This window comes from Manacus candei, unplaced genomic scaffold (genome assembly GCF_025592945.1).
Source record: "Manacus candei isolate 608988 ecotype Guabito, Panama unplaced genomic scaffold, ASM2559294v1 h1tg000061l, whole genome shotgun sequence".
NCBI lineage: Eukaryota > Metazoa > Chordata > Aves > Passeriformes > Pipridae > Manacus > Manacus candei.
In genome coordinates this window covers 7,842,201-7,857,226 of record NW_026138109.1, presented here as the reverse complement: position 1 = coordinate 7,857,226, position 15,026 = coordinate 7,842,201, and the positions used below count along the sequence as shown (strand labels likewise).

Sequence of the window (15,026 nt, the reverse complement as noted above, 5' to 3'; positions counted from 1 at the left end):
CCCAGACCCACCCACTCCTCCACCGATCAAGAGTCATGAGCTACTGTTACCACCACCCATACTAATTCAGTGCTTAATCCACCTCCTTCTCAAGGGCCTGTAAGGACGTATGGGTTGAGTTTGCCTGAAGGACTACAGATTTTACTATGTCATGTGGTTTAACCCAGAGAAGAAAGCTTGGAGGGATGCGGTGCCTTAACAAGGTATGTAAGTACCTGGAAAGGTGCACAGACAGAGCCGAGCTCCTCCCAGCCATGCCCAGCGACAGGACCAGAGCCAACGGGCACAGACTGAAACACAGGAGGCTCCATGTGAACGTCAGGGAAAGCTTTTGTACTCTGAGGGTGACCAAGCATTGGCACAGCACAGGGTCCCCAGTGAGGGGGTGGAGTGTACAAAAGATGCCCAGACACAGTCCTGGGTAACCCGCTGAAGGTGGCCCTGCTTGAGCAAGGGGAGACAAGACCACCTCTAGAAGTCCCTGCCAATCTCAGACAGCCCATGACTGAGTGAAGTGAAAAGGGAAGCAAGTCCTATATATAACAGAAAAGCTGTTACCAAAAATGCCCCACAAGCTTCGTTAGGGACAACTCAAGCTCTAGCAATTCTGCTCTGACAGCAATAAAAGAGAAAACCAACGGAATCTTCAATTAAATCAGGTAGGATAAAAGCCATTGGGACATCAAATCCAGCAACATACACTACTACATCAACATATAAAATGGCAAACGATGAAAACTGGAGTACAGGTATAAAATTGAAAGTTTTATGTTTCAGTCACAACAGAGAACTATTCAAGGAAGATAATAGGTGTCTTTTCCTAAGATGTAAAGAAGAGTTCCTGGGCATTGCTGCTAATCTGGACATCAGGATGCAGCAAAGAAACCCAACAGATTGAGGATGTGTATTAGAAAGCCACAAGGTTTTCTCAAACACTGAGAAGAAACCCCACTTTTGCATATTCATTAACTTGCCTTCACAGAGACACTATTCCAGTCTCTCTCTAAACTGAATTTCAGGTAGTCACCCCTTGGCACTTACCCCATGTTCCAAACATTCAGAAATTCATTCAGTGGCTAATAAAAGAAAGTGAAGCACAAGACCAGGATGTGCAGTACTGCTCTCCGTCATCACATTTAGTCACCCAAAATTAACATCAGTAACTTAGGTCTCTCTTACCTCAGTCTCCAAAACAGATCACAAGTCAGTGATCTCAAGAATGCCTGACTGAAAGCTGAAATAAAAGCACAGCAGACATCTGCCCCTCGGGGCATAACCCACCAAAAGTATGGACCAGAATTCCTTCAATACAAGAAGAAATTGTATAAATCCTATGTACAGCCCAACAGCACAGCAGGGTTTGGTACTAGGATTCCTTTCAGATTCATGTTACTGAAACTGTGTGTAAGACAACATGCAATTCTAAAAATTGAGGAAGAATGCAGAGAGAAAAAAATAAATCAGCAATAGCTTTGAAATACAGGGAGACATGGGCAATGTGATAGTACGAGATATCAGTCAAGTGTTTAGCATAAAACAGCCATAATTCAGTTAACATTGAGAATCAAACAGGAAGAAGAAGCAGAAAGTTTTCAGAAGCCATATGCTTCACTCTATGTTACTATATTTCCACCATCCTCAACACACTTGACAAAACAGAGCATAAAAAAATACTGTGTTTTCTTTGCTCAAACGAAACCTCACTACGGTCTGTAAAGCATCATCCTACTTCCAGGAACAGTACTTTTGTCATAAGAAATACAAATGAAATCTATGCCAGACACAATAAAACTGCAGAAAGACTTCCTCTCTCTACAGTTAACCATCAAAAATATTTAGGAACATGATCATAGCTAGTGAATTCAAATTTTACACCTTCAACCACAGGACTGCCTAACACACTGAGACAGACATTTTTCCCTCCCATTAAACCAGGTTAAAAAAAGTGCAACCTGATGATTCAGATCTGGAGGCTAAGAAAGTATTTGTCTTTCCTTCATTTAACTTTGGATTAAAATAGTGAGTGACTCTGTAACAAGAATTCCATTGAACATGCATCTTCTGCAGGAATAAAATGTATTTCCTGTATGATAAAGCAGAAAAACAAAACCATAAGGTTCACCATAGAGTACTACTTCGGGCAAACCTTAAGGCTCAAGAGAGATCAAAGCTCGCTCAACATGGGAAACATTTCATTGTTTTTAATGCAAAATGCTACACTCAGCCAGGCTAAGGACTCTTCCAAGCTCATCTGTTGGAAGCTGGGAAGGGAGAGGAAAAAGGCTTTATCAGTTTATCTTCAAAAAGAAGCCACAATATCATGCAGGTTTCACAAAGACAGCTGGACAAAAAAGGAAAAAAGAGAATTTCAAGAGAATTGAGAATAGAAACAACTCCATCCGAGGGAGCTGCACAAAGTTGTTCACATAACCTATTTTACAAGTTTTACTTGTACAATCTAATGAGAACATAAGTAAAACAAGCTCAGCAAAATACTTATGATGTTGTGAAAGTAAGCTGAGCAAGCCATGAGATCTTAGGCATCAGATTGTACCACCTCTGAACTGTCTTCAGTCCCTATTTACCCTTTGCAGCACTGAAAAGTAATGGGGAGAGAGGGCTGAGGGTGCCACACCTGTGGAAGGAACAGCCTTGCAGGAGCCCCAGGCAGAAGGGGAGTTCCAAAAGACTCGCAGTTCAGATGGCCAAAATCAAAGAGCATGGACTTTCATGTCAGAGCAAAACAGACAAACCCTTTGTACAATTCTTGTAAAATATGAACCTGAAGTAATTGCAAAGCAGGCACCTCACAACCTTTCATCCCAGCTCTCACTTTAATGAACGTAACTTGTTTAGGGAAGTTATATGAAAAACAGTACAAGTCCAAACTAGGTCTTCTCTGAAAACCAAAAAGGATCCAGTGGGCTACAAGTAAACACACTGTATCAGAAAAAAAACCAAATTCACCCAAATTTCCAGCAGAATAACAACACTGCAATGAGTATCACTTGTATTTCCTCTAGCACCTTCCATTCAATAGTTTTGAAGTCTACAAATACAACACAGAGTTTCTTTAGTCTGTCATCTTACAAAGGGGACAAGTCCCTTGGCTTCTCTTTTAGCAAGGTCACACGAGGCTCCAAGCACTGAACACGGGTCTTCAGAGTCCTGGTCATGTGCTTCAACCAAAAAAGCGACAAAGATAAACAAAAAGATTCATAAAAGATCTAAAGTCTTATTCCTGGTCTTTCATGAAGTACCTGCTCCAAGTGCTGGTACTAAACACGACTGAAACTGCAAGCAAACATCACTGCTAACAGTAGTACTACCAATGCTAATTATTAATAGAGCATTAACAGTACAGGGCACACACATTGCGCAAGCACAGTTAATCAGCACTGCTAGGAGCAGCATCACTAGGGGGACACCAGCAACAAACATAAAATACACCAAAAAACGGCATTCTGTGAGGAAAACATCACCTATAACTAAAGTCCATGGAAGAAATACAGAACAACAGCAATCTGCTTCTGGGTTCTGAAACAGTAGTTTAAAAAATTGGAAGAACAAACAAAAAAAATTTTAAAAAATAACAGCTTCAGTTACAGACAAGATTCTTTTGTTCGGTTTCCCATTGGCTTCCTTAGATTTTAGTGGTGAGCCTGTAGCTCCCAAGTCCCCTTGAATGATCAAACCCTTTTGCAAGTCATGGCACCAGGAGCTTTACAGAGGACTGGCCAAAACAAATGTAACAGTCTAAACTTCAGAATTTTCATGCCTTTTTTATTATAAACAGTTTTCAAAATCACCACACGGCTAAAATTGCAACCAGAGCACAGCAGAACAGAGCCTGTCCAATTCCCACTCTTCCCTACGTCCTCGGAGGTACCAAGACTGTTGAGGTTATAAATACACAAGCCAGCTCACTTTCCAGACTCTACATCAAAATTGGTTTACACCAGTTAATCCAGTTTCTCCGTGTAACCCTCCAGGAGTCCCCATCATTAATCCTGCAAAGTGATTTAGCCCTGCTTGCTTTCAAGTTACCTAGTGTAAGGTTAAAAATAAATTCTTTAAACAAGTTAGATCAAACCACCACAGAGAGACTGGGCTCAGGTATAAATACTGAGTCAGCCAGGTAGGAATCCAAACCCAGATTCCATCAGAGAATGTGATAAAACCAAGGGAATTGCTAAAAGGGCCTGGTAAATATTAAAAAAGCAAAACCAGGAGGCTGAGTCGCTGCTGTTTTTTGTGAAGGGCTCTGTTTAAACGGCAAGCACTGCTCCCCCTCCTTTTCCTTCCCTCACATCCAGCTCCAATTTCTTCACTTGGAAAAAAACAGCTGCTCTCAGGCCAGGACGGCCCCTCCATTCCCTTTCCACAGCTTCCCCTCACACAGCTCCACAGCAAACCCCAAGTTTCTGCTCCACATGACATCATGTACCCCTGAACACAACCAGGAGGGCTCTGCAAATCTACACTCCTGGTATTAACAAATCTACAGGAGAGAAGCTTCAAACCAGTCCACCCTGAGCAGCTCCCAGGTGGCACTCAACAGCACTGCAGACATTCCAGCACATGCTTTTGAACCTATTCCACATACAGAGTTCAGATCCTCGCCACCAGCCTCAGATGTGCAGCAGGTCCTTCCCACACCCAGCTTCTTGTAGAGGAGTATCTACCAGCTCACTTCCCTGATGCAATTTTCTCCAGCAACAAGAGAAACACAGATTTTTTTTGTTGTTGTTTTTAAAGGCAACATGAGCCAGACCAACAGTAAAGCCCTGCCCTGACACCCAATTCAGAGCAACCAGACACAACCGACGGCGAGAAAAGACCAGGTGGAGCAGGTTAACAGAGAGAACGGTTCATTCATTGCCATGTCCTCAAGTAACCCACTGTGTGTGCCGAGGTGTCATTGTCTGTAGCTGTGAGCCCCCACCACCAGCGAGAGAGCAGCCGGGAAGGGGACGGGCAACAACATGGAAGTAAAGCCCTGCGCAAGACACAGATCGATACCTGTTCACCCAGCTGTTCCCTTCCGAGCTGCCGCCTCCCCTCTGCCCCGACTCCCTCCGCCAGCCCCACTGGACCTCCGCTGCACCCCCTTCCCTCACACCCCCAGAGTCACAGGGACCAACCCGCCAGGAGGAACCCCGGGAGTGAGGGGATGAGACGGGACCCCTCCTGCCCGGCTGCGGGCGCAGGGCTCTCCCGCGGGTGCCGAACCCACCTCTGAGGGGGCCGGGCGGGCTCCCCGTGCCCGGCGGGGTGGGTGCTGCCCGCGCCCGCGGCCCTGCCGAGCGGGCTGAGGGGGGGGCAGCGATCTAGGCCAGGGTGAAGCTTCCCTGGGGCGGCTGCCACGGAAAGTAGGGCAGAGCCGCGTCCCCCCGCAACCCGCCGGCGGGCGCGCCGGGGCGGGGCGGCCCGGGCGGACACCGACCGACCCACGGACCGAGGGACGGACCGAGGGACGGAGCGGGGCAGCGGCGGGCAGACAAAGGGGGGCCGGGCCGCGGGGGCGCCTCTGGGGGGGGAGTGGGGGCCGTTGGCGGGGGGGGGGGGGCGGTGTGAGGGGCGCCTCGCGCCCCCCGCGCGCGCGGTACCTGCCCCGGTGCGGTCACAAAGCGGCGGCGGCGCCCGCGACCGTCACGTGACCTCCCCCTTCCTCCTCCTCCTCCTCCTCCTCCTCCACGCGCGCGCGGGGCTGCTCCTGCCCTCCTGCCCCCCCGCACGTGACGTGACGTGACATGACGCGCTCGCGCGGAGCCCCCCGTGTGTCGCGCTCCCCCCGCCCCCCTGGGGCCGCGCGCGCCCCTCACGCACCGCCAGCTCGCGACCATCCACCAGCCTCGCTTCCGCCTCTGCCCCCCCCCGCGCCCCCCTGGCGACCACGTGAGCACCGCGCGCGGGGGGAAGCCCCGCCCCTTCCTTTCGCCCTTCACGTGATCGAGGCTCCACCTCCTGCCCGGCGCGCGCTAGGCGGCGGTAAAAAGGGGCGGGGCGTGGGAGGGCCCCGCCCAGGGGCGGGATGAAGGAGCGCGGGGGCACCTCCGTGAGGGGCCGCGTGAGGGACCCCCGGGAGGCACCGCCCGTGAGGGGCCTTCTGATGGGCTCCCCTCTGAGGGACCCCTCCCCATGAGGGACTGGCGTCTGAGGAACCCCCACTGGGGCCCTCCAAGAGAGACCGTCTGAGGGACCCACGGGGGGACCGTGTGAGGGATCCCCGTCTGAGGGACACCTCGTCGGACCCTCTGACAGGGACGGTGTCAGATACGCCCTGAGGGACCCCGCGAGGGAGAACGATGTGAGGGATCCCTTGAGGGATTCCCCGAGAAAACCCCTCGGGGACCTCTGAGGGATGCCCTACCCCCCGAGTACCCCCGTGAAGGACCCTGTGAGAAACCCTCCTGAGTGACCCTGTGAAGGAGCCCGCAAGGGTAACCCGTGAGGGACCCCTGTGCATTGGGAACGGGCGTTCTGGAACCAATTCTGCACCTGAGTTAATGTAAATTAATGTAAGCATCTCGCTGTCTTGCCAGGCTGGGCACAGGTAGGCACCCTGTGGACATGGAGAAATCCAGGACAAAGGATAGCTGCACCACGGGAGGAGAAGGTCAAGAAGCGTATGGTGCGGACTAATGAAGAACGTTGAGGGGGTAAACTGAACTATGATGGATGGCAAAAATGGATAGTCAATAAAGTTTGACTCCCTCAGGAGAAAATAAAAGTAAAAAGCTTTTTCCCTTTAAGCTTTTTCCTGCTGTGTATTTTTTCCACTGTTTACGGCACCTTTGGTTGCCCAAAACGCAGCGGTCATACCCTTAAAGCATCCCTTCTTTGCAAGGCCTGGCAAGACCTTTGCAAGGCTTTAACAGCCAGCCTCACTCATCCTCTGTGGGAGTTGGTCCCTGCTTGGTGCTGAGCAGGCAGGGCTGGTGAAGGTGATGTTCAGCCTCTGGTGCCTCCAGTGATGATGTCCCATGGTCCTTGACCTTTGCTGTGGTCTGATTTCCTTTACTGCTGTTTGCTCATCCTCTATCCCTTGACCCTGTACTCGCCATGTAAGTAGAGAAGGCATGAAATCTGATTTTACCCTAAACAATATCTGAAAATTAATCACTGTATTTCATGCTGCTTCTTTCTCTGCTTAGAGTAAATAGATTTAACCAGACTACATCCTTGATACTTATTGCATAGATGGGCAGAAGCTAAACAGATCCTACTGCTGAGAAGCTGCAAGACCTCCCTATTTCCATCTTTTCTCAGTAAGATAGAGGGTTCTTTGAGCTAAATTGAAATTCAGACCAAACAGAACACAGGTACTGTTGATTTTCTTCATGCAGCTGTTGATATTTTGTTTTATTACTATTGGGGGGAGACAATTACAGCTTTAATTACAGCTGTAAACAAAGTTTCACAAGCTTTGTGACAAACATGTCTGCAGATCCATAATCTGTGTGGATTTAATCAGTATTATTAGCATTCTTTTATCATGACTTGGCAATCCTTTGATAATCAAGATGGATATTTGATGTGCAGCGTAAAACAACAAAGGCTGAGAGCTCTTGGGATGCTGTAGTCAGATGGCGTGGTGCCAGCTGGAACATGTCTCCAAAAATCACACAGAATCCAGCCCAAGAGCATTTGGAATAGGAAAAAAATTAAACGGGGATGTCAGAATCAAAGCATTGTAGATTCTCTCTGCTGTACATGGAGTAAATATAAATGAGAAAATGGCATACTGCACTACCAAAGCTTCCAGAAGAGAGCCAAAGGAATAAACTGATGGAAGCTCAAGACCTTCACTCCAAGTATTCATCAGGAGGAATTTCTTCACTGAAAGGGTGGTGAGGCATTGGAAGGGGCTCTCCAGGGAGGTGGAAGAGTCACCGTCTCTGAAGTGTTCAAGGAATGACTGGATGTGGCACTCGGTGCCTCTGTTCTACTTAACAAGGTAGTGGTTGATCACAGGTTTGATTCGATATTGGAGGGTTTTCCAAACTACATAAATCTGTGATTCAGCACATTGAGCTTGGAGAGGAGACCCTGCACCAAACACAGCAAAGGTTTGACCAGTTCTGGCAGGCAAATTCTACCTACTGCCTGCGTCAGGATTCTAATCTGCTGTTACAAGGATTTGCAACCTCTTCAGTTTTCCAGCCGCTAACGAACAGCCCGGTGCAGGTGCAAATCCCAACAGGCTGTCTAAGCTTAGTGCAGGATTGCTTTTCTGAGTCCCCTACTACAGATTTCTGAAATGGGCTGCAAGCCATGTACCACAGGCTGGAAACCACCGTTGTGGTGCTTTGGCGTATTCTCCTTGCCAGTCACATTCTTGAGTGGGGGAAACTGCTCGTGTTAAGAATATCTCCTTGTTCTTGGTTCAGGAGTCTGCTCTACTTCTGTTACAGTCGGAAAGGAAAACCGTCTCTTCTTCAAAGGCTCGGGCTTCAGTCTGTCTTCCCTTTTGCTAATGCTCTTGTCTACTTTCCCCACTACCAACCCTTCCCCCTCAGGCTTGTTGGACAATCAGTCTGACTGAGCTGAAGTGCAGAGCAATCTTTTGCTGCTTATTCTGAAGTTTTTATTTGCTTTGTGCCTTTTTTTTCCCAACAGTAGCAACTCTTGATCTAATAAAATATTGCTCTTCCCTACAAACTGTTCTCTCTTAACCCTGATGACACCTGCATCAACAGCACTGCCTTTCTCCAAAACATATTCCAGCCAGTTGTGCACAGGCTCTGTAAGGGAGAGGCCCTGCATGAAGAAACCAAGCTTTACTTTCAGATTTGAGTTTGCAGGGAATCTGTGTAGAAGGCCAGAAGATAAGGGGCCTAATGTGTCTGTCTCAAATACTGATAGCCTGCGCTGGCTGTGGAGCCAACCAAGGATTGTTGGTAATAACAGCCAAGGATAGCTGGTAATAACACACTGTGAGAACAAACAGGATGAGGCCAGAGAGGTAAGACAGCGCTTTTCTGGGACGAACGTCCTTGTTCTGGCTCCTGGGGATAAGCCCAACACAGAACAGCACAAGGGCAGGACTGAGGTCGAGAGGGGGGATTGGGCTGTAGGGGGATATCGAGAACTCCAAAGATCCCTGAAGCCTCTGACCCGTTTCCAGAAAGGTCTGGAAGAATAGACTGTGCATGAGAACGAATTTTCATAGAAAGTGAGAAACTTAACTCCGGGGCAGGGAAAACTTATCTATAAAATGGTCCCCCCATGAAGCCCATGTGCATGTTCACCCCAGGACCTGGACACCCCATCAGCTGGATCAGCACTGGAGCCAGGACTGGTGATCCCTCTTTCTCCCTGTTTCTTTCTTTCTTCCTTTCTCTCTTCCCCTCTTTAAGTCATCTCTGTCTCTTTCTCTCTTCCCTTTCATCCTTCCCCTTTATCCAAAACCCACTGCCATATGCTCATAGGAGGTCAGGCACTAACATAACAATTTCCATGCCAAGTGTGTAATTTACTAATAGAACTTCATAAGATTTTGTGGGCTTTTGTCATTCCTTTTGACCACAAGCATCTACAAATCTTGGGCACTCCCTTCCCCTGGAGGGTGGGATGCCACAATCTGGAATTCCGTCTAGTTACAGTAGAACAATTGAAAATCTTGGATGCATTGTTGGGTTCTCTCAAGAGAACTGCCACAAGGATTTGATAACAAGAGATGTTAGCCTTGGGCATAGCAGGGATTGCTGCTGCATTTAGATGTGGGGTGAAACTCCTGAAGACACTGCCTGGAAATGGGATCCAGTGTGTTGGACTGTGTTGATGGGCCGGCACAAGGAGGGCTTCAGCAACAATTCTGCTTGGAAGGGTTGCCATTTCCGCTGAGGAAGCAAGTCCTTCTGCCAGAGATGCCGTTCACGGTGTCAAAGGCAGGAAGGATAATGATATCATTGTGTCTGGCCTTCATAAAGCCCAGACCATTAAAATTCCTGACATCCATGGAGTGCGTTAGTCCGTCATGTCTCAGCATCATCCTGGGAATGTGTTGAGCTGCTTGATCATTCTTTAGAGTCATTGTGTGCCTGGAGACAGACCCTCTGCTGTAGGTGGTGCCTGCAGTCCTTGGTCCAGGTTTTCTCACCTTGTAATTTGGCTATACAAGAAAGGTGATGCATTTTCATGTGACTAGAATCTGAAATTGCTCTGCACAACCACCTTAACCCCACTGCTATTTTTCATTCCTCCAACCTCTTTCAGAAAACATTTTATCTGCAGTGACTTTGTACTTATTTCCAGATTCTGAGACAATTCAACATGTCTGAACCTGATCTGATCCAGCAGAGCCTTGCTTAAACACCACTTTGGAAAGGGACGGTGGCAGTGGTTAATCTGTGTAGTGTGTGCTCTGTTAATGGTGAGTGCTGAGTTTGTGCTGTCATACTCCTTGATTTCATTCTGTGACATGCCCACTGTTACCTCTACCAGCCAAACAATTTCTAAGAATTAAATAGGCTTTTGTTAAACAGACTTATTTGCCACACAGCCCTGTTGCTTGGCATTAAATGTATCTAGCCTTGAATTATCTGTTTAGTCCCTTATCACTTTTCTGGGTTTTTTGCCTATGAATCAAAGAAAGTAGTCCACAGGCCACTTAGTGCCCTGCTCTAACAGTGTCGTGCTTCCAGCCTCTTAAAATTTCCAAAGATTAAAATCATGTCCATGAAGCCAGAAGTTTCCCCACCCAGCTCTTAAAGAACTTGGGTGGGCAGAGTTAGAGTAGATGATGACTGAAGGTCTTTTAAACATCCTTGCACAGTGTTGCATAGGGAATCTTGCAGCACTTTATCAAGCTAGATTTTAGTGGGCCTGGTGAAATCTCAACCCTCCTTTAATTAGGTAATATAAATGTTCCTGTAATGAATGTAATAAACTTAGAGTACTGTAAAGTTGAAGTTGGATTTGTACCATTTTCTGTTTTCCCCCAAACATCGTCTTAGGATAAATTACAAGCATTTTTATCCTGTGATATATTTTACAAAAATGTTTTGAATAGCGTGTCAAAGGATATTTGCCAGCTCTGGTTAAATGTCAGTCATCTGTTTTCAATTTTAAAAGGGCTTTTTGTAGATGCGGCAACTGGCAGTGGCAGGAAAAAACTGAGCTTGGGAGACCCCAGAGAACTGCAGGCTGGTCAGCCTCCCCTCAGCCCTGCAAAGGTGATAGTGCAAATAGTACTGAAAGCCTCAAACATGCTAAGGATGAGAAGGTGACTGGCAGTAGTCACCCTGGATTTACACTGGGGAAGTCGTGTCTTTCTGACCCAGTCACCTGAAATGATAAAATGACTGCCTTGATAGATGAGGGGAGAGGAGGGGCAGAGCTGCTGGGTTCAAGGGGTTGAGGTCTCTGGCACAAAGTCCAGTGGGAGGCCAGTTGCTGGCGGTGTGACCTGGGTCCTGGGAACAATACTGTTGAGTATCTTCATTACAACAGTGGGACAGAGTGCAGCAAGTTCACAGAGAGAGCACAAAACCAGGAGTGGCTGATGGACCAGACAGTGTGGTGCCATTCAGAGGGACCTCAACAGGCTGAGGCCAACAGAAATCTTATGAAGTTCAACAAAGGGAAGTTATGCACCTGGGAAGGAATAATTCCATATGCCAGTTTGGGGCCAACCATCTGTAAAGGAGCTTGGCAGAGAGGGACATGGAAGTCCTGATGGACAGTGGAACATGAGCCAGCCGTGTGCCCTTGAATCAAAGGCAGACATCCTGCATTAGGGGGAGAGCTGTCAGCAGAATGAGAGGCAATCCTTCCCCTCCTCCCACTCGTTCAGCACTGACGGGCCATGTCTGGTGTGCTGTGTCCTCTTCTGGGCTCCACAATGCAAGAAAGACATGGGCATACTGGAGGGAGTCTAGTGAAGGGTCACAGAGATGACTAAGGGGCTGAAGTACTCGACACACAGGTACAGGCTGAGAGAGCTGGGATTGTTTAGCTTGGAGAAGAGAAGGCTCAGTTCCTTACCTTATGGGAGTAACTAAAGCAGATGAAGCCAGACTTCTCAGTGGTGCCCAGTGATAAGCCACAAACTGAAAAACAGCAAATTCCTGTTATACATAGAACTTTTTTACCGTGAGTGTGGTCAAATATGGGCACAGGTTACCCAGAGAGGTTTGGACTATCTGATCTCTGAAGGTCTCTTTCAGCTTCATCTATTCTGCCATTCAGAGAGTGCAGGCACCCAGCATTCAGGGATATGTCTTGATTCCTCTGACCATTTCTTATTCCAAGAATGTGTTAGTAAGTTAAGAAAGAACGGTGACATGGAAATCCATGACAGACAAGACAGATTTCTCCATGTAGTCACTTCCTATTGCTCAATGCAGAACATTCAAGCTCCAGATGTTTCCCTTCCCCCTAAGCAACAAGTTGAGCAGCCCAGAGCACAGGACTAAATGCTTTCCCCAAAATCAAATGCACTCAAAGTGCATCAGCAGCAGCCTACAAGAGAACTGGGACAGAGAGGTTTTTTTGGAGTCAAAGCCTATTTATACCAGTAAAAAGTGAAGTTGGCTTTCTGAGATTAACAGAAAAAAAGATGCTCCTAAAAATACACATGGCAAATCATCATGACTCCTAGAATTCATCTCCTGGAAGGAAAAAAAAATTCTATATGAAGTGGTTTTACTAGAGGGCAAGATCAGAAGTTGTTACAGCTTAACAGTGCTCTGCTGTCATCCTTGCTGGCCTGGTAGCAGCGTGGTGTCCAGCAGCCCTCAGCAGCAGGCTGCCACCACAGCACAGGGGGAAACGTATGGTGCTTTCCCTGGTGTTTTCCTTAGTGCTGACCAACTATTCCTCATTTGTCATCCTTTTGGCTCCAAGACCTTTCTCAGGCCTCAGATACCTGGAGAAATTGGTCAGCGTTTCTCCCTAAGTGAGTACTTGTCTAGTATACAGCAGCTATACAGGAAGGAGTTTTACAGCAACAGTGCCTATCTGCCTGTCTCCCAAAGGCAGCCTTAAATTTGGCCACATTTTTTCCAGTTGTCTAAAATCTGTGAAATTTCTATTGTAGCTGAATCTGTGTTCTTCATGTTCAATATGCACCAGGCACTGCATTGGGTCTGTAGAGAGAAGAAACCCTGGAACCGGGAAACTTTTGACAACATGAAGAAAAACAATTCACAGGCATTGATTACAGGGGCTACTAATCTTTCTGCTGGTGCTTCAGCATCCCTGGAGCATGGCCCTCGCTCTGTTTATGTCTTTGGCATGAACTGTTTGAGCAAATGTCCAGCTGACCTTCTGACCTCAGCTCTGCACTTGAGACCTGTGGCTTCTCTCTCACCTCTCCCAGCTCACACTACACCTTAACAAAGTGGGAGCAGTAAGACCCTCCATGCAGGGCAGTACTTTGGAGCAGCTGACCCGAAGCTCCCAAATGCCATGTTGGCCACATGGTCCCTTGAGCCTTGCAGGGGGCTGAAGCCCTCCTCACATTTGTTCTTCCAGGTGAGGAGGCTTAAGGGAGACTGAGGAAGCTGGGGCACAACCACAGAGATTCTCGTTTTCTGATACACTGTGAACTTTGTCACTTTCAGTCTCTGAAAGAATAGGCCACCCTTGCCCAAAAAACAGTTCAAGCAAGCACTGTGTCCCTGGTATCTCTTCAATTATTAATTCATTTACTGGACCACGGAAGCACCTTGCACTGGGAAAAGACTACCCTGATCCTCCGTTCAGAAACAGACAGGTTGAGTACAGCTATGGTTAGGAAGAACTCAACAGAACGGTGTGAAACTATTCCCTGGTTTGTCTTCCTCATTCTGCAACAGCGGTGCCACCAGCTGGCAAGAGCTGAGGCCCCAGGTCACAGAGGTCAAAACCAAAATACACCCAAGAAGGGAAGTGATGACAGGCAAGCAAACCTGCAGCAGCTGGGATGGGAGGGGGAGGCAGGCAGCAGACTGAGTGTTGAAAGGAATAATGTCCACTGCCACATGTTGGTGGTGAACAGTGAAAGCGCAGTTGGTTACAGCATCGTCCTGCTGCAGGCTCCAGGCCAGGGAGTGCAATGGATCTCATCCTGGTTCCACAGGCAGGAAGGATGATGGCCACACACGCACATGCCAAGCATGGCCAGTGAGAAAGCACTGAGGGAACCTGGACTGTGTGGTATAAGGAGTGAAGACCATGGCCATGAAATAGCTAAAAATCCCTTCCAAAAAGCAGAGGTGAGCTGCCTCACAGAACAGAGCAAACTGCTTCCTCTGCACTGTGAATGGGAAAGCGAGGGGACCTGCAAGGCAGGTGAAGCCACAACATAGATGAATGCTAAAATTAGTTGCTGGGGGAGGATTTGGACTCTTTATTGCTGAGATTTAAGCTGGACAGATGTAAGAGGAACTCACTGGGTCATTTTTGGTCCTGACAGGCCCCTCACCATCTGAATGCTGTACTCGATGGAACATCCAAGGCAGGTGGGGAGTTCATACCCTTGGTTGCCCAGGCCCTCTCTAAGCCATCACCCTCTGCATGTCTCCAGGGCCAGGGGATTTGGTTTTTCTTTGCATCTCTCAGCTCTCAAATAGTTTTGTTATAAGGCTCAGTAGAACGACAGCATAGTGTTCTTATGTCTCCTCTTCCATCTACAAGTGTCAGTAATGCCTACTACTGGAAGCAGAGATGGTGTAGTTGGAAACATGATCTCCCACAGCTTGCTTACAAAGCTGCAATTTGTCCACGACCATGGAAACCAGCCACTCAGGATGAGGCCAAGGGTGAAGACGGGGGATGCAAAAGCTGATTTTAGGCACAGGATTTTAACCTCCAGTGTAAAATTCGGATTGCTTAAGGACATTCCTCCTCTCAAAACATAATTTTCTCACTTATAACAGTGAAACGGGACAGCTGTACAAAGGCCTCACTCTCCTTTACTGTTGAAATATGTGGAAATGCTTCAGATGCAGTTTTGGGATGCAAGGTCTTCCTGGAACACTTACCTGACTGTCCAGCTACAGGTATCTGTGCTGCCCAATGCTCCTAAGGGGTATTTC

At 47.7% G+C, this 15,026-nt stretch overlaps 1 protein-coding gene and 1 long non-coding RNA gene across 7 annotated transcripts in view; one reads left to right on the top strand and one right to left on the bottom strand.

Moving 5' to 3' along the window:
- Positions 1-5,958, bottom strand: part of UBAP2 (ubiquitin associated protein 2) — a 75,278-nt gene extending 69,320 nt beyond the window's left edge. For 3 of the 6 annotated variants that reach the window (XM_051804483.1, XM_051804478.1, XM_051804481.1), the window contains exon 1: positions 5,830-5,958. The gene's annotated coding sequence lies outside the window, so the exon portion shown is untranslated. Of the gene's footprint in view, positions 1-5,236; positions 5,532-5,609; positions 5,748-5,829 lie in introns of those variants that run through there. The other 3 variants (XM_051804482.1, XM_051804479.1, XM_051804480.1) reach the window with 3 other exon arrangements.
- A 58-nt stretch (positions 5,959-6,016) lies between these two features.
- Positions 6,017-6,755, top strand: LOC127478626 (uncharacterized). The gene is made up of 2 exons (XR_007907281.1): positions 6,017-6,443; positions 6,546-6,755. It is a non-coding gene; the product is annotated as an uncharacterized LOC127478626 (long non-coding RNA).
- The last annotated feature ends 8,271 nt before the right edge of the window (positions 6,756-15,026 follow it).